The sequence below is a fragment of the Artibeus jamaicensis genome, unplaced genomic scaffold (assembly GCF_021234435.1).
Source record: "Artibeus jamaicensis isolate MK-2021 breed Jamaican fruit bat unplaced genomic scaffold, CSHL_Jam_final contig_415, whole genome shotgun sequence".
NCBI lineage: Eukaryota > Metazoa > Chordata > Mammalia > Chiroptera > Phyllostomidae > Artibeus > Artibeus jamaicensis.
This window is the reverse complement of record NW_026521823.1, coordinates 35,187,364-35,212,429: the sequence shown is the minus strand read 5'-3', so window position 1 is coordinate 35,212,429 and position 25,066 is coordinate 35,187,364. Positions and strand designations below refer to the sequence as shown.

Below are 25,066 nucleotides of genomic sequence, written 5' to 3'. Positions count from 1 at the left end.
CATGTAAACTAAGAGAAACTGTCATTGGACACAGGGCCAACACTCCTCCTCAGAAGTCCTCAGTGGCCCCTGTGTACTTTGTGGGGTAAGTCTAGGCCCCTGAGTGTTCTGTCCAAGGTCCTGCCTGCTGCCACCAGTCTTGCCTCTGTCCATTTTTTTCCAGGCTCTCTCCAATCCAGCCAAGCTTGACCCATGGACGGGCCCCAAACCAGAACAGTCTGATGGCTTTTCATGATGTTCTCTTTCCTGGAAGCACTTCCTCCTCTTGTGTGCTTAATGGGAAGGTTACAGCCTTCAGGGACAGACTCAGAATTCCAACTCTCCAAGGAAGCCTTTTCTGATATTTGTTGGCAGAAGGCTTTGGGCTTTGTATTCTTATCACCTCACTTTAAAGTATTTTACACAGCTGTTTGTTGTCCTGTGTCAATGAACAGACTGAAAGCTCTTTAAGGGTAGAGATCACACTTACACCAGTAGGTCCACCGTTTGTAACACATCACTTGTATCAACTGAGCATTTGGAGTTTTGTTGAAGTAAAACAAATACTTGTATCTCTTAAAACACCTTTTGATATGAAACCAAGTGCTCTCTTTAAATCATGTTACTTTTATAATTTTTTAATTCATTAAATAAATGCCTACCTTTAAAGTCATCTTCATTTATAAAATGTTGACAGATAATTTGGAGAAGAAACGAAAAGAAAGGATTAATGAAAGGGAGCATTGGTATGTGTCTGGTTTTTTGCTTTTGTTTGTAAACCTAACAACATCTCTTTGGCTGATCATGTAGGCAATTCCTGTAGATTAAAAAAGTTAATTACAGTATATAGGCCAAGCAATATGTCTTAAGTTTTTCTTTCTTTTTTCAAAATTTCTTTTATTCAGCACAGCTACACACTTCTCTGGGAAACCAGCTATAATGCAAAGATTTGGTTACTGTCTGTCTCTTCCTTCTCAGAAAACTACAAATTATGTGCTTGGAGACAAGAGGAAGCAAAGCATTGATTGTATAGAACATTTCAGTGGCGTGGAAGATGCTCTAATTAACATGATAATCAACAAAGGCCTTTTCATGGGAACAGATTGCATAATTGAGCATTCTTTATGAATTTTGTTAAATATACTTTTCTCTCTGAGGGATTTCAAATTTCTGGTGCTGTCTCTTTTCTGAACACTGAGGTATACAGTGAAAGCAAAAGAATCAAAGGAAGAACCTAACATTAACTTATAAAGTAGCTATCAATTGATTGATTAAATAAGGGACTAACACCAGTCCCTGACTCTTCTAGGTGCTAGTAGGACAAACCATACTGGGGACACGGTAAATCAGCAATGGCCTGAGAAATCCTCTAGCATTTTTGTTAGTCATACATAAACCTCCCTCTTTATCCCAATTTTTTTCTTAAAAATAAGTAAGTAATTCTACCTGGGGCAGGAAGACCACCAACTTCATTATATGAAATAGTTACTAGTTATTGAGCACAAACTCTTCCAGGCATGGAGCTGAACATTTTATATACAAAATCTTAATTTTCACAATAACCCAGAGGGTAGTAGTTTCTTTTCCCCCAAATAAATAAATCGAAGCCAGAAGAGATTAAGTGATTTCCCTAAGGCTACAGAATTTATTAACTGTAGGAGCTGGGGTTTGAACCCAGGCCATCTGATGCCAGAACCCATGCCCATACACATTCCTTCATGTTCATACCTACTTCCTGAGGTCTGTCTGTCTACGTGCCCTGCCTTGTGCTGTCATTAGGGAAACACTGGTGAGGATCAGCACAGCCACCAGCCACTGCTCGCACGGAGCTTACCCAAGAGCCGTGAGAGAGAAAGGCCACTGTCTCCTATCCCGTGTGCTCACTGGGACATTGAAGGGGAAGGCTCTAGAGCCCTTCCTAGGTCATTTCCAACCTTCCCATTTTATTAGAGACATGCAAGCGCTGTGCATTTCAAATTACAATATGTTTCAATGGAATTATTTCTATTGAATTCACAATAAAATTTTCATAAAACACCATGATTTATTCCTATGTTACATCCCTGCTTTGTAATTGAAGAAAATCCTTATGTTCTTACGACCTGGAAAATACATAACTCGATCTGAGGGGACCCACTGATGTATCAGCCGGCATGCACCGTGTGGTTGCGGCAGCCGAGGTCTGGCCCCGGCATCGCCAATGGACGAGGTTCTCTGCTATGACTCGTGTATTACATGCAGGCCTCAGTTTGTAATGCATTGCTGTCTACAGACACCCATCTATTATCTACGCTCTGTAGCTCACGGACACATTTTGCAGTATCGTCCCTCTGAACACAGGTTTCCCAAAGATGTCCATGGAGCCTGTTTTGAAACTAAATTTTACAAGGATGTAGATAATAAAAATGCTCTTAGGAATAACCCACAGGACATAAAGCCTCTCTTTAGAATTGGGTGCTTTCCAAGGAGCCATTTTTACAGCCATATTTGACCAAACAGAAGTCCTTGACTTCTGATAGTGGACCATTTAAAATATTGACTTGTTTAATGTTTTTGAGTTTCCTTTTGGCTTGGTCTTTAAATTTTAATGGACATTTCTGTAGGGAAAATTTCATAATATATAATTTACTTTATGCATTCAGATGGAATAGTGCCAATTATACTCCCAGTTAATAATACAGGGGAAAATTGGGTGAGGGAGATGATGGGAACAATGTGTGTGGAGCCCAAAAGCCTCAGAAAAATATAGCAAGTAATATTCCACAGACAAGCTCTAAAAAGTAAATAAAAAGCTATAGCTTTAATTTATCCAGTCCGAAAAAAGGAAGATAGCAGTGAAATCTGATGGGATTAAAATAGGTGCCTTTAAGATGGCTAATTTACTTTAGACCTGATGATTAGTGCATTGTCATATTTTTCAGAATTTACTCATTATTTCAAAATACTGTTAATGTAGGGTAGGCTCCTGTAATCCATAGTAACATTGTTGCCAGTTATTTTCCCTTCCCTTATACCCCTTATCTCTGAAGGGACTAATATATCTCTACTGGTAGGTAAGAATACCCTCAGGTTCCAGAACCTATGAGTAATGGAGTGGAGGCTTTTAAAAATCTGTGGGTAAATTATTTAAAACTGACTGAGCTAGCAAACCACCAGGAGAGAAAATATTTGGTGAATGATGTAGAAATCCTTCTTTAAAAAATGTTAAAACTCATCAATAGTGGACTGTCTGTGCGAGCTCCTTCCCTTTTCTTCTCCACCTCCCACCCCATCCATCAATCCTCCAAATGTCAGCTTAAACCCTCTGGCCAAATCCTCTTCCAGGGGCTCTACTCGAGCGAGTGGCGCAGCAGGCATTAAAGATGCCATTAAACAGGCATCTGCTCCTGGACACATGAACCTTAATGGCCTGGCAGCACGTCATGCACCAGGCCCACTTCAGAGAGATAGAAAGAGAGAAGCAAGAAAACAGGAACAAATTTTAAAGTGTGCCGGAATGAAACGTTAGTGTCAATGTGTGCACACGCATGCACACACTGATAGGCTCAACCTGTAGAACCCTAGCGTGGGGCACACAAATGGAACGCCATACGCCCCATTCTGCAAGTGACATATGTGCTGTGTTATTTTTAAGGAATGAATCCTTATACTCTGTTTGCCTAAGTGTTATAATATCATCAATGTCATTTCTATCTCTGCAACCTCTGGTCACACAGAGAAAGCTTCTGTGTTTGTTTTTTTCAGATAAGAGCAGACGTGCCTATCTTTTACCCACGTCACCCACCTGCAGTGTCATCCCAAAGAACTGAAACTCTCTCCCAGCGCCCTGACCTCGCTACCTCCATCTCTAAAATACAGTTGAAATTATTGGAAAGGTACACTACACCCACTGCCTCTATTTCTTAAAAATATTTTTACGAAGTAGAAAATTGCTTCCACTGAGTAAAAATGATGGATTATTGTATTGTGTAAAAAAATTAATGAGCAGATGGAATACCAACCCATTCATCATTAAAATATTGCACTGGGTTAATTCAGCAAATAGAAAAGGAGAAGAGAGCAGATGGCCATTTATGGTTCTCTTGATTTCTTAAACTACTTCTTTACAGCCAGACTGCTCCTATGTTTTACCTGAAATGCACAACTCTTACCATATGCACCATGGATGCTTAAAGAAGCATCCATGTGACCTCATAAACTTTTCATGGGACATGGCAATGATTTTTATGTTTTGGTTAAAGGAGTGCTACACATTCACAGAATAAGTTATTCCTCTATCCCCAATATTCTGGGCACAATTAGAATTTTCTAGACTCAGTAGATCCTGTCATCATTATCTGGTCTGAAGTAGATTCAAGTAGGCACAGGGGCAAAATTTCAGAAAAAGAAAATGATCTGCTTTGTTATAAACACTGAAGTATGCCAAGGATAGAGAAAATTACTACAGAGTAGGCGCTGTTTCTTTTAGGGCAACACTTTTTTCCCCCATCATATTCTAATTCTATACGTTACTGCCTCTTAAGAAAAATTCTATTTTCGTGTAAAGCAAATGGAACTCTCACAGAAGTAGACTGCATCGAAAATACCAAAACACTGACAGTCCCTCCTACAGCTGAATGTACACATATTCTATGGCCCAGCAGTTCCATTCCTAGGTATATGCCCGATGGAAATACATACGCTTATCCACAGACGACATGCAAATGAATATTTATAGAAGCACTATTTGTAAAAGCTCAAACCAGGAAACAACCCAGATAGAATCAATAAATACAATGGTGTAATATAGTTCAGCAATTTTCAACTTTTTTCATCTCCTGGCACACACAAACTAATCGCTAAAATTCTGTGGCATGCCAAAAAAAAAATCGCACGTTATATTTTTTGCCAATGTGACAAGAAAAATTATGTATAATTTTGATTCAACACCGGAAGGCTGTGGTGGAGTTGGCTGTTGTCTTTTTTTATTTGATAATTAAGGGGAAAGAGGTCAGTGTCCCTGACTCAACTCAGGTAGTACATGTTTTAGAAATTCTTGCAGCACCCTGGTCAAAAATCACTGATGTGGGCCATGAAAATCCATGTACTATTAATATTTCCTGCTACAAAAACGTGAGTGGCCCTGGCTGGTGTGGCTCAGTGGACTGAGCACTGGCCTGTGGACCAAAGGGTCGCTGGTTCGATTCCTAGTCAGGCCGCATGCCTGGGTTGCGGGCCAGGTCCCCATAGGGGGCATGTGAGAGGCAACCACACATGGATGTTTCTCTCCCTCTTTTAAAAAAATGAGTGAATGGCACAAAGATAAAGTTGAGCAAAATAAAGCAAACACAAGAGCGTGTGCTGTACAATCCCATTTATATAAACATCAAAGGTTGACAAAAATCACTGACAAAAATCAGTGTAGCCTTTCTTTTGGGAGGGAAGTGGGGACAGTGATCAGACAGGAAGTGGACCATGTGCTATTTCCTAATTAGGGTGGTATTTACATGGGTAGATTCCTATTGTAAAAGTATACTAAGTTGCATGCTCATGACCTGTGAACTTCTTAGTAGGTACAATAGACTTTAATGTTTTCAGAAAGTTGAGTTAAAAAGATAAACACTATGAAAAAAAGGAAAAGTCCTCAGCTAGGTACCAAGAACAGCAAAGAAATCATGCCATGATTATCAGCAAGAACTATATTTCACCACATTTAACACAAGTGATTTAATACAACACATATTATATATATTTTAAATAAAATTCTCCATCAACCACATTGAAAGAAAGTCTTCAATAGCTTCCAGTTGATACCTTTACCCTGTCATAGAAGACATTGGTGTTTCACCCAAATATTGGACTTTGCTCCTTCTGCTGCATAACCCACCTTTCACTTGTGAAATGCCTTTCCCCAACTTTCCTCTGTGTAGGTTGTGCCCGATGATGGTCTCCTTAGTTCTGCTGGTGAGTCCCAGATGACTCAAGCCAGATTTCTCTGTGGGACAATGTTCTCACTGGGGCAGGACTAGTCATTGTTGTATAGACTGACCTATATACTGTAACATGGTTAGTTTCCTGGGACCTTAACACGGAGATGCCTGTAGCCTGGAGGGCCTGTAATTCTTATTATATATGGGCAGGGGTTCATAACTAGGCTGCCCTATAAGAGATCAGAGAGAAGAGACCAGGCATAACATTTTTTTCATTGTTTTTCCACTTAAGCCTATAGTGCCCAGGGGAATGTTAGCTTTCTGATAAAGGTCATTTGAATAGATTTGGCATGTATTCAATAAGTGATTATCCAGCACCTTTATGTGCCAGGCATACTTCTGGACAGTAAGGACATAGCAGTCAATACAGTGGACCAAATCTTGCACACACTGTTTCTCTTCTAGTGAGAAAAGAGATGGTAGGCAAGCAACAAATAAATGCAAACAGAGACACTGCAGATAGTGATAAGTGCTATGAAGTTAGGAAAATGGAATAGGTGACAGAAATAGAATAAAAGGGGGCTGATTGCTTTGAAGGTTCTAAATCAGGGGTGATCTGTCCCTGGGGACATTTGATGAGACATTTTTAATTCTTATAACTGAGGGCATCTAGTAGGTAGTGGCCGACAATGCTACTAAACATCTTACAATGCATGGGATAACCTCACAAAGAATTATCTAATCCCAAATGATGAGAGACAGGGCCAGGTGAACAAAGTTTTAGAAAAAGGGCATTCTGAGCTCATGGAGGAACAAGTGCAAAAGCCTGAAGATGCAAATTAGTTTGGATGGTGTGATGAAAACAAAGAGATCGAGAGGTTGAAGGTTGAGAAGCTGGGGAGAGCAATAATACATTCAAGACAATTTGGGCAGGTAGTGGTACGATGAAGATAAGGTTGGGCAGGAGGTGTGGACTAGATCGCTTAGGGTCTTAGCAAGTGGTAAGAAACTTGAATGTTATCCCGAGACAAAGGAAGTTCCCTAAAAGTTTTAAGCAAGAAGATGATAATGGGATTTTAAGAAATCACCATCACTGCTCCATGGACAATGGCTTGTAAAAGGGCAAAAGTGGAAAGGAAGAAGCAGATAAGAAGACAACAGCAGGGGTCCGAGAGAAATATGCTGATGGCCTGGGTGCTTCTGGGTCTACAGCAGGCAAATAAAGTACATGATGTCACACAAAATTTGTATTTTAGATAAACCATGAAGAATGTTTATATAACTATGTCTCTTGCAAAATTTGAGACATACCTATACAAAGAATTATTTGTTGTTTATCTGAAATTCAAATTTCACTAGGCATCCTGTATTTTTATTTGCAAAAGCTGGCAACCCCAAGCATGCATGAATGGATGCATAGCTGCATAGGTAAATGCAGAATAATACCTATTTGGAAAACGAGCCAACTTGCTCTATTTCTCAAACTCAAAAATAAAAGGTTCTGCATGAATGTTTCTGTATGTGGAAGAGGTATATGCTCAAACAGATATTGTTTATATGGGAGATCAATTAAATACCTAATCAAGTTTGACATTTGTATCTCCTGCTCATTAGTTTAAAATCTCCACCAGCTCCAGGTGATCCCTGTTCAGCATCTCACTGAAAGTGAGAAAATATACAATAAATGGGTTCTCATTGCCCCCTAAGCTGTTTTCTAACCCATCAACCAGGAACCCCAAATTCAAAATCTTGGAATGGGCTTCTTGCATGACTTTTATTTTCATGGGTGAACTAGTACAATTCCCAAGTCCTGTCAATCTTTTGCAAACTCTTAAAGTAGACCCCACTTTCCAGTTTCCATATACCCGTTTTTTTCTAGATCTGATTCCTGATTATGTTTTGCATGATCTCCAGGACCCTCTTGCTCACAATCATCCTGTCACTCTCAGGTTTAAACTTTCGATGTTTCTTGTCATTGCAAAGATTGCAGAGTGCATTGGTGACTGGATCTTTATGATGCAATCTTTATCATCTTTATAGCCTTCTTAGGCGATAGCAGGCCAGCAGATAGCTTTAATTTGGCTTCCACATTAGAGTTTTATTGTGTGTTTGATTCACTATTGAAAACTAAGAGCATTTTCTTTAAAATCTGTGTGTCTGGCTGCCTTGGAAGGATTTGAAGATACGGCCACACCAGACCTGCATTTACTCATAGCTGCAACAGCACAAGTTGAGTAAAGACTTTGCTCACCTGTGTCTGGGAGTCGGCTGGCATCCGACACGGTGGCTGGTAGTGGGCCACCTCACACGCCGCTCTGTGAGTGCTGCCAACCTCTAAAGGCTCTTTCCCTGTGCCCCCCTTTGGTCCAGTCTCTCAGGCCAACAGCCCCAACAACCCAGTTTGTCCCCTGCTCCTTCACCTCCGACAGCCACGAGAGCCAGAATCCACACTTTCTGTTCTTCAATCCAGACTGTGTAAAATTTTGATTTGCTATTTAAAATGGTTTCCGACTGAAAGGCGAATACTATATAATCTCCCTTACATGTGGAATCTAATGAACAAAATCAGCTGATGAACAAAGAGGAAGCGGAGATGTGGACACATGGAACTGACTGACAGCTGTCAGAAGCTGTGGCGGAGAAGTTGCGGCGGGTTGGTATGAGCTGCGGGCTAGGCGGAGCCAGGCAAAGGGGAAGAATGGGGACAGTTGTCATCGTGTCAACAATGAAAATCAAGGAAAAAAAGGCTATTAGGCCACAAAGAATTGTCTCTGATCAATCACAACATCGTTCATTACCTTGGTTTTCTTTCCGGAAGTTAACGTATCCTCTAGGTGCTTCACAGGCGCTTGCCACACTCACCAAGCTGCTGAGTCAGCTCCCCCGGGAAGGGAGCCTTTCCTGCTGCTTCTCCCCGCAGTTCTGGGCCCCCCAAAGGGACTCAGAAGGCAGTTGTTGCGTGAAATGACTCTGCCGCAACCTAATCAACGTGCAAAGGGGAAAGTGGGCCCGAACTCATTCCTTTTTGGAATGGCATGTGAGTAGCATTTGAAACTGATAATTTTTCCGAAATCAATGACATTAAAAACCAGAATGTAAGAAATGGAAGCTAAGCCTGCTCTTTTAAAGTTTCTGTTTAAAGTAATATAATAAAGCCTCTCTATTAAACTATACTATTTTATTTTATCCCACAAATATATTTGATTTTATGACCAATAAAAACCAAAAATTCCACTCACTTTGCTCTTACTTCTTATGAGATTATTAAAACTCAGAGATCCAATTTTCCATTGCTTTAAGAAGGCTGATTATTTATTTAAGTAGTAAAGGCTTGAACTGAGGAAATAAAGCATTCTCTGGCTTTGTGTGGCTTTATAAACATAAGAGAATAGATGAGAAGCCTGAATTCTAAGAAAAAATTCTAACTCTGTGAGCACATATAAAAATCCATGTAAACTGTTTTGTAAACAGCAGCAAGTTTTAAATCACTTATTTAGTCATATACCTTAAGAAAAAGAATAATATTTAAACAGAGAGGTCCAAAAACCAGTATTTTCTCAGTCAAAAAAACTCTTTCCATACAATAATTACCTAGAGAATTTTTTTAAAGCATTCAAAGTCAAAAATAATTAGTAAGATATCCACTCACAGTAGGGATTAGCAAACAATCTGTGTTTTCCTAAATCAGCTCCTCTTGCTGTGTTGTGAGGACCATGAGGCATGACAAATTTTAAATGGGCTTACTGCCGAGAGCTCATCCGTAAGGTATGGCCATTTCTCTCTCTCTCTCTCTCTCTCTCTCTCACACACACACACACATACACACACACACATATTTCGGAGCAGTGAGTAAAGCAGCCATCGCACTTGGCTTGGCTGCTTCCATTATAAAGTCAGTGAGTAAAGATGAAAATAAGTAACATTATAGATAAATCTTTTAGGAAAGGTTCCTATGTTAATATGCTATATGAAATATTGGATTGCATTCTTTATAAACTAATATGTAATATGGCTTGGAAGATACTGATTCATAATCCAATAAGAAACACAGTCAGATTGAACGTTTGGAGGCAGTAAAGAAGAATTTTGGAGAACAGTATTTATGTAAGGACACTAGTTTCCTGTTAGATTAAATCATAGGATGTCATTTAGTGAATAAAAGTCAAAGAAAATGAGAAACATCACTAAACAGAGAAAATTAATGATCAACAAATATAGGATCGCATCTCTTAACTTTCCAAGGAAGACTACATTGTTTATTACCCAGCACAAAACTTAACTGATACCAGAACATTTGCACTGAATCATATCGTATCACATAGCACTGGAAAGGGGATGGAAAGTGTCTAAGACCCGTCCCTCTAGAAATACCCCACACTAGAGAAACCCCATGCAGTGACGCCTACGTTCACTCAAGTTGTCAGGGACAGAAAAAGGACTAAAGCCTGGGCTTCCTGGTTTAGAAAAAATATCCCTTGAATTAGCAGAGCTAATTATTTGCCCCAATAAAATCTTGTTTGTTGGTTTGTGGGTTTCTTGCTGAAATAAAAGGCTAAGCCAAATATTCTCTCTGTTCTAAGAACATTTGAGAGAGACTTAAAAGGCTCTTTGGTCAGAAGTATGAAAACACTGTTCCCACCGAGAGTAGACTGGGAGATATTGAGCAGTGGATGGGAATAAGAAAGTGGTGCTAAGTGATGCTCACTTTCAACCTTATCAGTATCTATGCCCAAAGTGAGGACCTAAGAGACAAGAGACTTTGCTTGACTTACACAGCTAATTGGTGGCAAAAATGAAACTAGAATCCAGTATATGCATCGGTCTTGGATTCTTTCCTCTGCACCTTGTCCTTGAGCTGTGTCTTCAGAGTAAGGTTTCATTGAAACATGGGAAAGGAATTTTTCACTAAATAAGATCATGTAAATACAAATGCAAACACTATACTACGCAATTTGATATAGATTTAAAAAAATTACTCAATGTAGTTGAACAATGAGTTTATTATTGCTTTTTGCAAGTGGAATGATAGACAGCTATTACCTTAGCATTTCACTCATATGCCTTTAATGCCCTGGTTCATCAGAGGCAAACAAAGACCCAGGAAGCACCAGTAATGGACAGACTTCAGAATCACAGGTTGTGTCCAGCACTGGCTGAACTTATGCACTAAAAGGTTATTGATGCAGACCATTTGGGACTAATGGGATATAAGGTGGGAGGAAGTGATTAGTAAATAACAATGTCTGCAATTAAATACTTTAGAAGAAATACAAATGAATTATTATAAAGTGAGTAGAAGTAACCACTTAAATACTACCCAATATAAGTACTGTAGGACTTACTTTTTTTTCTGTAGGGCTTATTTTAATAACTGAATAACTCATTTTTAATCAGAAGACAAATTATTTATATGCAAATAGCATCAGAAAGCTCTCAAAAATACTTCAGCACATTAAAAACCTGCTGTTGAATGTTATTTATCCCAAACTTCACATGGAAAACTGCAGAGAGTGCAGAGGTAAAATTCAGTCCAGTTCTAGTTACATTATCAAAAAGCATCATAGTCACAGTGCTCTAACTACTGTAAGAAGTCATAATTGTAGTAATAACACTTCACTTCCACTCCTCACAGGAGTCCATTCCTGTTTTCTAACTGGCTCCTTGGCAGAGCTCTGTGCACTGAGGGCACTGAGAGGTGAAGGGACTCGCCCAAGATCTAGCAGCATGATGTTCTACAGCCTGGACTGGAGCCCAGTCCTCTCACCCCTGCTAAGCACGCTTTTGCTCTTCCACATGCTCTCTATGGTGGAGCACGATGCTCTGGGACAAGCCAGATAAGCACTAATGCTATTTTTTGCTCCCAGGATATATAATTCTATGGCTTTATGTATGCTACTCCCTTAAGAGAAAGGTCTGCATTACACGTGTGCAATATGGACTTACGGATTTCAGAAATTCTTGATTTCCTTTCAGTGGATTGTTTTCTGTGTTTCATGGATCAGTACCTGTGTTCAATACCCTAAATCCTTGTTGATATGTGGCTGGCATACATATTCAAACTGTCTTTGGTCTCTGCTTCCTACAACTCTTTTTCCTAAACACTAGGTTTAGTTTATAGTGCATTGGTCAAGCCATTACTACAGCACTGACCATAATCTGCAGTAATTTTTTATTAACTGCCTCACCTATTAGATTGCACATTCCTCGTGGCCAGGGGCACTGTGTTAGTCCTTATTAGATTTCAGCTATTCTTTGGTCTCCTGCCCTTTAGACTTTTACCCGTAAGAAAAAATATGCTTCCAGGGTCTTGCACACCACTGGACATAGAGTAGGTGTTGTAGAAACACTTATTGACTGAACCAAAGTGGGAGTAGTTAATGGGTAGGCAGGATCTAATGGGTAATTAGATTCGTGTATGTTGAAAACTTCTAAACAATGTGTTGACCCAACTCCCTGACCTTTCATTTAGGCTGCAAACTTGAGTGCATAAATCTTTGTTCATCCCTTTAATATGTTATAAGTTTAGATTTCAGCCTTGCATTAATCTGGGTTATTAATTTCACTAGCACTTTTGATGGAAGCTATAATTTATATCACTGGAAAACCTTTCTGTGGCTATTATTCAAAAGTATAAGAATACAAATGGCATTAAACACTAACTAGGCAAAGGGGTATGGGTAAAGAAACTACTGTGTAAAAACTTAAGGTCAAAATTAAGGCTAAAACATTTCATAATTAAAAAATAATGAAATGAACAAGTGTCAGAGGTCATGCACTAATTAGAAAGGATGAAAACCAAACCAGAAACACATTTACTGCTCTAAAAATGTTATCTTCAGGCCTTGGCTGGGTAGCTCAGTTGGTTAGTGTTGTTCTGATATGCCAAGGTTGCAGGTTCAATCCCTGGTCAGGGCACATACAAGTATCAATCAATGAATGGATAAATAAGCCCTCTCCCTGCCTGTTTCTCTCCCTAAAACCAATAAAAATTATTTTGACTCCCTAAAGCATCTATAATTATTAATTAGTCACAGTAAAAACACTGGGAGTATTGATATTGTATAGTTTTATAAAATTAAGGACAAAATAATAATGCTTCAATCTCAGACACTCCCTTCAAGTTAACGATCTTGTTGAAAAAGGACCCTGTGAAGTTTTAGATGGGCACACGTTAATGACCACCCAGAAATGGTATTGTTTGTGTTAATACGTCACTCTCCTCTCTCTTTAAACCCTCCCCTTCTCAGACACTAACAGGGATGGTGTTCAGTGGTCGATCCAGCCCCAAGATGTAATCTTGTCACGCCACAAACTTGCTCAGTGACCCTGAGCAAGGTCTGCATTTCTCTGGGCCTAAAATTCACTGTTTAAGTAAAAAGGCTAGAATAATTTACCTTTATTTCCTTTTGATTTGAATATTCAACCACTTCTATTTCTAGGGTTTGATAGTTTGCCCTGCTCTTACTTCTCACTCAGAGGTCACTGTTGGTGGTCTGATTAAAACATTTGTGATTTTTAGCATATTTGATAGCTGCAAAGTCAGTTTATTTAAAAATTGTATTCATTGTGATGCCTCTAATCTCAAGTACCTGTACGCAGAAGCATCATTTCATAGAATATCCAGAGCGTTAGATGGGCTCAGGACTGGGTAAAAGGTACCAAGGACCCAGGTTCTTTCCATCTCTCTGCTCTGCCATCTGGCTGTCAGTCTCCTATTCTGACTCCCAGCAAGATGGCTATTTTAGGTCAAGGGTACATTGGAGAGTATGAAGGAAGACCAGACTCATTCAATCAAATCTCCTGGGAAGATATCATCATTTTCCTCCAAGTTAACAGCCAATAGCTCAGCAGAACATCTTCTCCTTTCTGTCATATTATCAAGGTAGTTTGGCAAGTAGCTATTGAATTCCTGGTAGAAGTCCAATAGGGAGCTAGGAACTGTTAGTGACACAGTGAAAAGAAGTACAAGGGGAAATCCATACAGTCTTTCACAGCGGGGTCATGACAAACTCAGAAAATGCAGTATACTGGCTTTCGAACCTTGAAGCAGGACAGACATAAGCTTTCTATGAGGCTTACCCAACCCTAGCTGAATCTCCAGGTATGGATGGACAGTGTTACCTCGTCCTTGCTTCTAGAATAGGGCACATTCCCTACTTCTGAATTTCACACTTAAAGATGATTTTTTAAAATAAATTTATTATCATAGGCTACATTGACCTTGTCCTTGAGGTGAATAAAGCTCAGCAATGCAGACTGATGCATTTCAAATTGCAGTGAATTGCAACCTATAATCACTTGAGATATATAGAAAATTGTCAACAAGATAAACATAGTAACACCAAAACATAATCATAGCTGCTATAGATTAAAATATATGGCATATGGTTTCTATAATCCATTGCCAAATCCACTGTGTTTCAGATATGGCCTGTTTTTGAGATGGTAAATATTGTATTATACTCTAAAAATGAAGTATGCAATGAACTGATTGTAACAGCCAGGCACTTGAATACACTCACAAAATCAAATTGTAGTATTTGTTTTTAAAATACTAGGTAGTATAAATACATCACAGCATATCTAACAAGGTCTGTATCTTGCATTTTCAGTGATGTGCTAGTAACACTCACATACATGCCTTAAGGGGCATTTGAGTGACGGTGTCTCTGGGCTGCTAACCTGGTAGTGGAACTCCTCCTGGGTCACAGGGCATGCACATTTTTAATTTACATAGATGCTGCCAAATTACCTCCCAGAATGGTTGTACTATATCCCACCAGCTGTATATGAGAGTTTTTGTTTCATTACATTTGTACAAACACACCATATGATAAGACATTTTCAGTTTTACCAATCTGGTGGGCGAGAAATGGCATTTCATTTTTGTCTTTATTTGTACTTCCCAGATTCTCAATGACATTAAACTTAAATATTTTCTTGTATGTTCATTAACCATGATAAGCCTTCCTGAAAAAATGCCTATTTGTTCTGTTTGCTCATTTTTCTATCAGGATATTTTAAATTTTCTATTGACTTTGTAAGTTTTTCACATGTATATTGGTTTTTGTGGGTTATACCTCTTTTATCCCTTTACTCTAATTTTTTTATCATTTTTATCGAAGTATGATTAACAAATAAAATTGTTTATATATTTAAGCTACACAACATGATTTTTAAAGGGGTACAGTGTGATGATTTAATATATTTATACATTGTGAAATGATAGTCTTAATTAAGTTAATTCACATATTCATCACCTCACATTGCTTTACAGGGCAATGTAGACATATCTTCGAGATACTGATTTCACTTCCTTTGACTTATGCCTAAAAGTAGGATTCCTGAATCACATGATAGCTCAATTTTTAATACTTTAAGTAACTTCCATACTGTTTCCCATAATGGCTGTCCAATTTATATTCCTATCGACAGTGTACGAAGGTTCCTTTTCCTCTACGTCACTTGTTATCGCTTGTCTTTTTGACAATAGCCACCCTAACAAGAATGATATCACTATCTGTTGTGATATTGCGGTTTTGATTTGTGTTCCACTGATGATTAGTGATGTTGAGCACCTTTTCATTGACCTGTTGGCCATCTGTATGTCTTTTTTGGAAAAATGTTCAGGTCCTTTGCCTATTTTTCAGTTAGCTTCCTTATTTTCTGGCTATTGAGCTGTAAGAGTTCCTTAGATATTTTAGAAACTAACCCCCTATCAGATACTTGGTTTGTAAATATTCTACCTTACTCTCTGGGTTGCCCTTTCACTCTGCTGAGTGTCTCCTGTGCTGTGCAGAAGCTTTCTAATTTGATGAAGTCCAACCTATTTATTTTTGCTTTTGTTGCCTACACTTTTGTTGTCAGATCCAAAACAAACAAACAAACATTGCCAATGTCAAGAAGTCTTTCTCCTCTTGTTTTCTTCTAGGAGTTTTATAGTTTCCAGTCTTAATCTAAATCTATAATCCATTCTGAGTTGATTTTTGTATACAGTTTAAGATAATGGTTCAATTTCATTCTTTTGCATGTGGCTTTCCAGTTTTCCCAACTCCATTATGAAGAGATGATTCTTTTTCTTCTTTTTTTACATATATTTTATTGATTATGCCATTAAAGTTGTTCTATTCCCCCCTTTATTCCCCTCCACTCAGCACACCCCTCCCCCACCATTCCCCCCTTTAGTTTATGACCACGTGTCTTAAGTTCTTTAGATTCCATATTTCCCCTACTATTCTTGCCCTCCCCCATCTATTCTCTACCTACTGTCTATGCTACTTATTTTCTGTACCTTCTCCCCCCTTCTCCTCCTCCCACTCCCTTTTTGCTAACCCTCCATGTGATCTTCATTTCCATGGTTCACTCCTGATCTAGCTGTCCTCTTAGTTTGCTTTTGTTTTAGGTGTGGCTGTTAATAACTGTGAGTTTGCTGTCCTTTCACTGTTCATATTTTTTATCTTCTTTTTCTTAGATAAGTCCCTTTAACATTTCATATAATAAGGGCTTGGTGATGTTGAACTCCTTGAATTTGATCTTATCTGAGAAGCACTTTATCTGACCTTTCATTCTAAATGAAAGCTTTGCTGGATAGATCAATCTTGGAGGTAGGTCTTTGGATTTCACAACTTGGAATACCTTTTTCCAGCCCCTTCTTGCCTATAAGGTCTCTTTTGAGAAGTCTGCTGACAGTCTGATGGGAACTCCTTTGTAGGTGACTGTTTCCTTATCTCTTGCTGCTTCTAGGATTCTCTCCTTCATTTTAATCTTGGCTAATGTAATTATGATGTGCCTTGGTGTGTTCCTTCTTGGGTCCAACTTCTTTGGGGCTCTCTGAGCTTCCTGGATTTCCTGGAAGTCTATTTCCTTTGCCAGATTGGGGATGTTCTCCTTTATTATTTGTTCAAATAAGTTTTCCACTCGTGGCTGTTCCTCTTCCCCTTCTGGTACCCCTATAATTTGGATGTTGGAGCGTTTAAAGATGTCCTGGAGGTTCCTAAGCCTCTCCTCATTTTTTTGAATTCTTGTTTCTTCATCCTTTTCTGTTTGGCCATTTTTTTTCTTTTGTCTGGTCCACTCCTTTGATTTGAGTCCCAGTTTCCTTTCTATTACTATTGGTTTCCCATGCATTTAAAAATATGGAATGCTTCACGAATTTGCATGTCATCCTTGTGCAGGGGCCAGGCTAATCTTCTCTGTATTGTTCCAATTTTAGTGTATGTGCTGCCGAAGCGAGCACGAGATGATTCTTCCTCCATTGTGTATCTTTCTTTCTTTCTATTGTGTATCTATTCTCTCTCTATTGAGCACCATTAACAAAAGCCAGTTGACCGTATATGGTTAAGTTTATTTCTGGGCCCTGTATTCTCTTTCATTGGTCTATATATGTTTTTTTTTAATATCAGGGACATACCATTTTAATTACTATAGCATTGTAACCAAGAAATGAGGCCTACAAATCAGAAATGAAGAAGTTAAATTGACACCATCAATTTTACACATGCAAAAACCCTAAAGAATTCATTAAAAAACCAGTTAGACCTAATAAACACATTGAATAAAGTTGAAGACACAAAATCAATATACAAAAGTCAACTACATTTCTATATATTATCAATGAACTATCTGAAAAAGAAATTAAGAAAACTGTTCTAATTTTGAAAGCAACAAAAAGAATTAAATATTTAGGAATAAATTTATCCAAGAAGGTGAAAGAGCTATACAATGACAATATGAGACATTGATGAAAGAAACTGAAGACAAAACTAAATAGAAAGATATTTCATGATCATGGACTGTAAAACTTAGTGTTATTAAAATTTCCATACTACTCAAAGCCATCTACAGATTCAATATGATCGCTATCAAAATTACAATAGCTTTTTTCAATGAAATAGAAAAACCAATCCTACATAACTAACCCTGAAAAAACAAAGCATCTTGAAAACGAAGAACAAGCCTGGAGGCATCACACGTCCCGATTTCCTTCATTCTCACTTTACAAGGGTTCGGGAAGGGAGAGAATACAAACACAGGTGGCCAACCGACTACATCAACGAGAGGTTCTGAGCTCTCCATGCTTACGGCCCTCTTTACCCATTGCGCATGCTGGTTCAGGTACTACACATACACAGCTGGGATGTCACCACGGCCTCTGACCTGTCCCTTTTCACATATCACCCACTAGAACACTTCTAATTTCTTCTCTCACCCAAGAGTCAAGCAGAGAGAAAGCGTTTATTCTGGAAGTGCACATGGAAATGGATATTTTCCCTTGGGCTTAATAGGATATTTAGTGACTATGAGTCCCTTAAACAATTTGGGTCTTTTGTTTTTGTTTGTTCTATCCTTGATAAGTTTGAGCGTTATGCCAGAGGTCAACTGGCTACTTACTTAGGTTCCTGAGGAATAGCTTGCTTGTTTTAAAACTAGAAATGGAGATGAGGGAAGATTCGGTATAATGAGAGCCTGTCATTTCTGTAAATTTAATTAAGTGCTCTTTTAGATTTGCCCAAATCATTTCATTGGGAAAGCATCCCCACATTAATGTGCATGACCTTGTGCTTCCTTCTTCTTTTGTTTTCATGTGCATGTGGATTGCTGCGGTTTCCAAAAGTCACTCCAGGTCAAAGAGGGAATTTCTTCTGCTTTTGTGACTAAATGATGCTTAAGCAGTACACCAATGAGAAATTCATTACACAAGGTGCTCAGGCAAAGGACTCAATGATCTGTGAAGGAAATAGAACTTCATCTTTGGTATTTAAAAGTACTTTCCAAGACAGATTATAGCAGTTCACTACAAAGGGAAAAAATAGTCTCTAGTAATTTTATAAGACAAAAGAGAAGCAAGTCTGCAGTATCTGCACTTAAAAACACAAACTGCGCACAGTCTGAATTATTCCCAGAGTCCCCGAATAGGTAGAAGAAAAGTTCTACAAAATGCACCCTCCAGAAGTACTGTACTAAATTGCCCAATTACTCACGCTCCATAGAAACTTTCAAAATGCAGTTTACACCTCTTGCTGAACTTGTTAGTTTATTTTCAACTGCAAGAAACAACACAGTAGTCTCTTTTTCCAATTTTGGGGCAGTAAAAAACAATCAAGGTCATGAACTAGATAGATATCATCATTTATACCTGAAGAAACCATAGCCAATTATCTTACATTTTTGCCATATATAATGCATACTTTTTACCCAAATTTTTGAGGATGCACATTATATCTGGGTAGTACCTGAAGGACCTTGTATCTGTTCTTGTGTTTTGTAATGATTTGTTACATAAAATTTCTTGTACCATAATATGTTAAAAAATAAATGCTAAAATTCCTTTATAATACAAAACATGTCTAAATATAAATGAAAAAATAAATTAAAAATTAAAATGAAATACTTTTTTCCTGAAAGTTTGGGCCAGAAAAGTGGGTGTGTATTATACATGGCAAAATATGATCTTTCCTGCATTATCTGCAGAGCAACAAACAGATGCAAGAGAAGAGCAAGATGGTGTGTGCATGCAGGCTGGTCATGCTCATAAGGCACTGACTCAGGCTTGGAACCCCAGCAGTGGGCGGGGCCTGGTTGGGAAGGTGCTGCTGGAGGGCAGTTCTCTTCCAAAAGCCCATGGACCCAGAAGGAGGCTGTGTCATAAAGGAAGGCACTGAATGTTGGCTTCAGGAATGCATCCCCAAAATATGGCCATTAGTAAGGCACTTAATCTTTTTTTTTAAAGTGTGATTGTATATACTCCACAAGGATTCCATGAAGTTTAAGAGATACGATCCTTGAACATAGGCAGCACGATGTATTGCACTCAATAGGTGCACGATTAAGTTGCTTAAAATCTCTGCTTTCATGCCACACAAGGGATCCCAATCCTTTAGCTCAGTGTTGGTATCCCTCTGGGCCACTATACTAAAGAGCAGGGCACACTTTCAAAACCTTGGAGCAGCTCCAACGAGGCACCTGCCTCGGCAGGAGGACCGCGGGCCACCCCGCCCCCCATGTTCTCACTGGAGCTTCTGCCATTAAAGTCTGCGGCTTGCGACCGGCCCTCCTCTCCCTTGCTGACACACTTCAGATTCTTCTTTGCAAATGCAATGAGAAGTGTTTTGTTCCATAGCTATAAGCGCTCTTCAAAAGTAAATATCTGAAGGTGGAATTGCTTTCTAAATAAAAATTTTTTAGGCTAATGAGTGTTCATTCTAAAAAAGCAGAAATCAAAACAACAGCTTGCAAGCTATACAAATGCCGTTGTTCTGGGGGTTGATTTCAATCTTTTCTTGAAAAAAATCTTTTCAAGTTTTTTTTTCACTCCTTATAACATACATAAGTGTGATAAGCTCGCAGTTTCATCAGGAACCGGGCCTCAGACTATGTGGCAGAAACAACTCCTCGAGCCTTGCCCAAGCCACCGGCACACCTATGTCATGGGATCCTTTCCATTAAAATCTCTATGTAAGATGACTGGGAGTTCGATTTAGTAGAAAAAGTTAAATCAGGGTCGAGAGAAAATATCTTATTGTTTGAATTGCTAACTAGCTTCCCTTGCAAGTTCTCTTTTTCTGTTTCGTCTAATTGGTTCCATTTGCTCAGCCCAACCCAACTGCCCGGGCGGATCCTGCTTCCTCTTTCATATCCAGGCCTCAGACGCCTGACCCGTGGGTTTCCATCCGTATCCCTGATCTCAGCACCTGCTGCTTTCTCTCTGCTTCCCAATGGACCATTAACACAGTGCCTCTCGCGGCTTCCAGAGCTCAGAGCTCCCTAAACTTCTAAACCCCAACCGCCAACGGTTACTGGAGGGCTCCTCGCTCCTCCCCTCCGGGAGAAAGATGCCGACCCCAGGCACGCCTTCCTCCTGTCTAGCGCGGCAGACGGCGAACACAGCTGACGAACCTACTGCAAATAGATGGCTGGGTAGATTTCTTTTTCCCGTTATGATCCTGAAAGAGGTTCAACTTGCTTGGTCATTTAAAAGTTTTGCCCTACATTTTAAAAATTTGAATTGTCCAGAATAAAATAATAAAGATCATTTCAGAAAGGGTCATCAAGGAACATGTATAAAGGACCCACGGACAAAGCCTAATGGTTGAGGGTGGGAGGTGGGGGTAGGGCGGGGGAGAGTGGAGAGAACCGTACTTGAACAATTAAAAAAAAAGAAATTGTGTGGGAAATAAGACTAAAATTACTAATTTAACAAGGATATCTAAAGTTCGGTATCTTATTTTTATTTTCTTTAAAGATTTTATTAATTTTTACCAGAGAGGGGAAAGGAAGGAGAGGGAGAGAAACATCAATGTGTGATTGCCTCTCATACGCCCCCCAACTGAGGACCTGGCCCACAACCCAGGCATGTGCCCTGACAGGGAATCGAACCAGTGACCCCTTGGTTTTCAGGTTGGCATTCAAGCCACTGAGCCACAACAGCCAGGGCAGCATCTTATTTTTAAAGAGCTACCATTTATTGAGCTAAGGGCTTGCTGCTGAGGGTTAACTTAATACAAAGAATCTCATTTAATTCTCACCAGGTAATACTCTCAGCAGTCAGTGATCAAGTAACATGTCCAACATATGGCCACTAAAAAGCGCAGTGCGTGTCTTCGGAGCCAAGCAAGTACACCCAGGAGCCCACACTCCAACCCTTCTACGAGAATAATGTATCTGTCCTTCATTGCTCGGTGACAGAAGTTTCAGGCTTGTTTCTAACTATAAGCCTGTGGAGGGCCTGGGCTGAAACTCGCAGAGATCTCAACTCAGCAATGTACACCAAGGAATCTTGAATACACTGCTTTTTGATTAGGATGATAATAATTAAAAATAAAATTGTATGAATGATCATAGGGCATACTGATTAGACCAATTTAATAAAACTTCCATCACCTCTCCACTGAAGATACATTTTAGCATCTTGATGATTTAATAGAGGATTGCCATATTGCAATTCCCAGCTGCATAAAACCTATTCTCCAGCATGATCATTATAATCTCGTGCTTTATTAAACATCTGAAAGAAATGGCATAATGGTCCTTCAAGGACAGCTCCATTAGGAAAAAAAATAGAATAAGCCAGAGTGTAATGTGTTTAAAATGCTTTTTTAAAATAGTGTTGTCATTAAAGTGATCGGCACCTGGGTTATTCTCAGTGAAACAGACTGAGGCCTGCTGATTAAAGAAACAGCTACACCCTCTTTTCCTGGCCCATTAAATGAACCAAAGATACAATCTACACAAGTCTTCCTGTGGCTTAGTTTTATCATTAGGATGGAAATTTTCAAAAGCCAGTTAGATATCAACGCAATAGAGTGGGCTAGGAGACAGAGGAATGAAGTGGTACACAGCTTTATTGACTAATATACTTTAATTGGCTATATATATTCTCACTCACAAATTGGTTGAAATGGTCCCCTAATTCAGTTTGACACTAATAGAGCTGCTTTCTAAAGTTAGAACACAACCTGTATGAAGCACAAGCCCGCCATACTAAATCTTCGCTTGGCCAAAATGACATCCCACATTCAGAATGAATCTTGGCCAATAGTCCATTGATATTCCCCAATCCACACCTAACATTACAGGTAGGACTCTCAAAATTGGGAAAATATCTGAAAAATCCCAAAGTCTGAAATATGGATAACAACATCAATAAAACATACATTTCTCCAGTGACATAAAATTTATAAATAACCCCTGTATATGTTTCCACTTTAAAAATCCTCACGTCAACCCTGTTATGATTCCCATTTTTAAGATGAGGACACTGAGGATCAGAAACAGGATATGACTTGCCCACGGTGACTGAGCCGAAATGGTTAAATGGTGACTCCCAGCCAGAGCTGCAAACTGGCCCTGGGCTTCTCACACTCTGTTCTCTGTTTTAAGCTAAAAGTTTCTCCTTACCTGGCTCTGGCCACAGCGCCCAGACCTTCGGGCACATTATTACATGCTTTGTAAATGAGTCTGGAAGTGGTTTGTGAAAAATGAACCCCTTGTGCTCAGCAGGCAGTGATAACCATTATCTACCTGCTGTGAGACTTAAGGCAAGTTAGTAAATGTCTTTGAAACTTAACTTTCTCTTCTTAATATCAAAATAGTAACCGACTGGCCTTTGAGAGAAATCAATGAAAACAGCACGTCCGAGAAACTCTCAAGAACTTGGCAAGTGGTGAGTTCCTCCAACTCCCCTGTTTAATATGCGTGTCGGTTTGCGCGCTGTCAGAGTGGACATGATGACTACAGCTGCGAGTGTAGGTATTTTTTTTCTTTTCAAAGGTGGGATTGTGGGAGGTAAAATAGGTGGAACATGGACTCAATGGCATGCTCATTTATAAAATAAGAAACAAAAGAGCCTTGGGAGGCGACAGAGGTAGGGCAAGAGCAGAAAGGTCAAGGCTGAGGGATGTCAAAGAGAAGAATTGAAAGAAAAATGGTACCTATATCATATGTGTTTCTCAGCTTAAGGATGACCGTTGAATGGCCCAAAGCAGCTAGAGCATTTATATACTTATTAACTCTTCCTGATAACCCTATGAGGGTGCTAGTATTATTAGTGTCCCATTTTACAGAAGAGTAAATTGAGAGACAGATGGGTTAACTAACCCAAGATCACACAGCCAGTAGGGGACAGAACTGAGAATCAAACCCTATCTATCAGACTCACCAGTCTATGGTCTTATTCCTGCACTACTCTGCTCCTGGTCCAAGCCAGCTGTCAAAGGCAGCAGAGCAGGAGAGTGGGCACTGAAATACTCAATTACTCAACTAGGGGATATTTGTCTTAAAGACAAAGACCACCTGAGTGTGCTCAGGTTTACACATTCTTAGCCCAGTGCAGCAGGTCACAAAAAGCTTGGGACCGTGAGAGTATGACGCAGACACTGCTCTTTGCACCCTCAGGGAGACTTTGGAGAGATCACCCAGGGTGTGTGGCTGTAGCTGACAGACACCAACTTTCCCCAGAACACCAGCTCAAACGCTGGAGTTGTGAGGCTAGTCCTTCTGCTGAAAGCTCAGGGAGGTCCAAGAGAGCCGGCTGCGGGCATGGCCAGGCTTCCATCTCAGTGTGGCATCACTCAGGCGTTTTCTTAGGCTATTCTTTGCCCTCCTTTCTCAGAAGCACTGCCATTTCAATTTCAGCTTATCCTTCAGTAGCGGCATAGAAAGCCGTGCAGTCCTGGCTCTGCGGACGGAGCTGGTTCAGACTGGGTTGAACCATTGTCAGCTGCATGCCCTTCAACCTTCTTGACATTGAACTTCCTTGAGTATATCTCCACGTATAAAAATCGGCCTAACCAAATCCATCTCCCAGGAAAGATGCAAAGGTGTCGTGGGATTACACCCCTGAAAATATCTGGTAGTCTATAAACATTTGTCGAAGCGGGACATCAGGAGCTAACATTACTCATGAACAGCTGGACTGCCTGTTCCGAGACACTCACTGCTGGCGAATCTATCTCAACTTTAAAGATGACCAATAAATCACCTGAATTAAGTAGTTCAAAAAATTGGATGTGACATCAGATAGAGGACCATCTCTTTTCAGCAGCCCCAACAATGGCACTTTGCTACAGCCACGGCTGCCGACAAAAACGAATGCAGCCAAAATATCCTGACCATTATTATATATCATTAATGTCACTTTTAGCATTGGGAAACTGCTTTCCTGTCATTTTTATGACTAATGACTCACCCGCGCCTGGGACACAGTTACTATTGCTCGTTTTTCTCATAGAAATGAATGGTTCAGAATACACAAAAACATTGGTATCCGCATCAGAATAAAGCCACCTTACCTGTGTTGCCCAACCACGCCTCAATAACCAGGAGGAAAATAAGTCCATATCTTCAAAAACAAATAATTTTCTCAATTATCCCACATGTACACCCAAGCAGGTATTATTTTTAACAGCCAAGGGTAATTCCAATGGACACATTTAGAGATAATGAGTTCGGGGCCAATCTGACAGTGAGTGGGGAAATTTCAATGTCCACTTATAGGGATGGAAACCAAGAACAGAGGTAAAATCTAAACAAAATACTGCTTATGCTAGAAAGGATAAAAGCATTAGATTGAAGCTAAAAAAGAAATGGGGACCATAACTCATATGAACTAGTTACACACCTAGTTAGTCCAAAAACTAGCACTAAAAGCAAAATCTCTTTCTTCCAAGTCCACCATTGTT

The 25,066-nt window shown here is 39.5% G+C and overlaps 1 protein-coding gene and 1 non-coding gene across 3 annotated transcripts in view; both read right to left on the bottom strand.

The window, feature by feature from the left end:
• The window catches only part of HS6ST3 (heparan sulfate 6-O-sulfotransferase 3), a 606,626-nt gene that overhangs the window by 180,951 nt on the left and 400,609 nt on the right, over positions 1 to 25,066 (bottom strand). The window lies entirely within an intron of this gene.
• Positions 17,018 to 17,124, bottom strand: LOC119039696 (U6 spliceosomal RNA). The gene has a single exon (XR_005080663.2). It is a non-coding gene; the product is annotated as a U6 spliceosomal RNA (small nuclear RNA).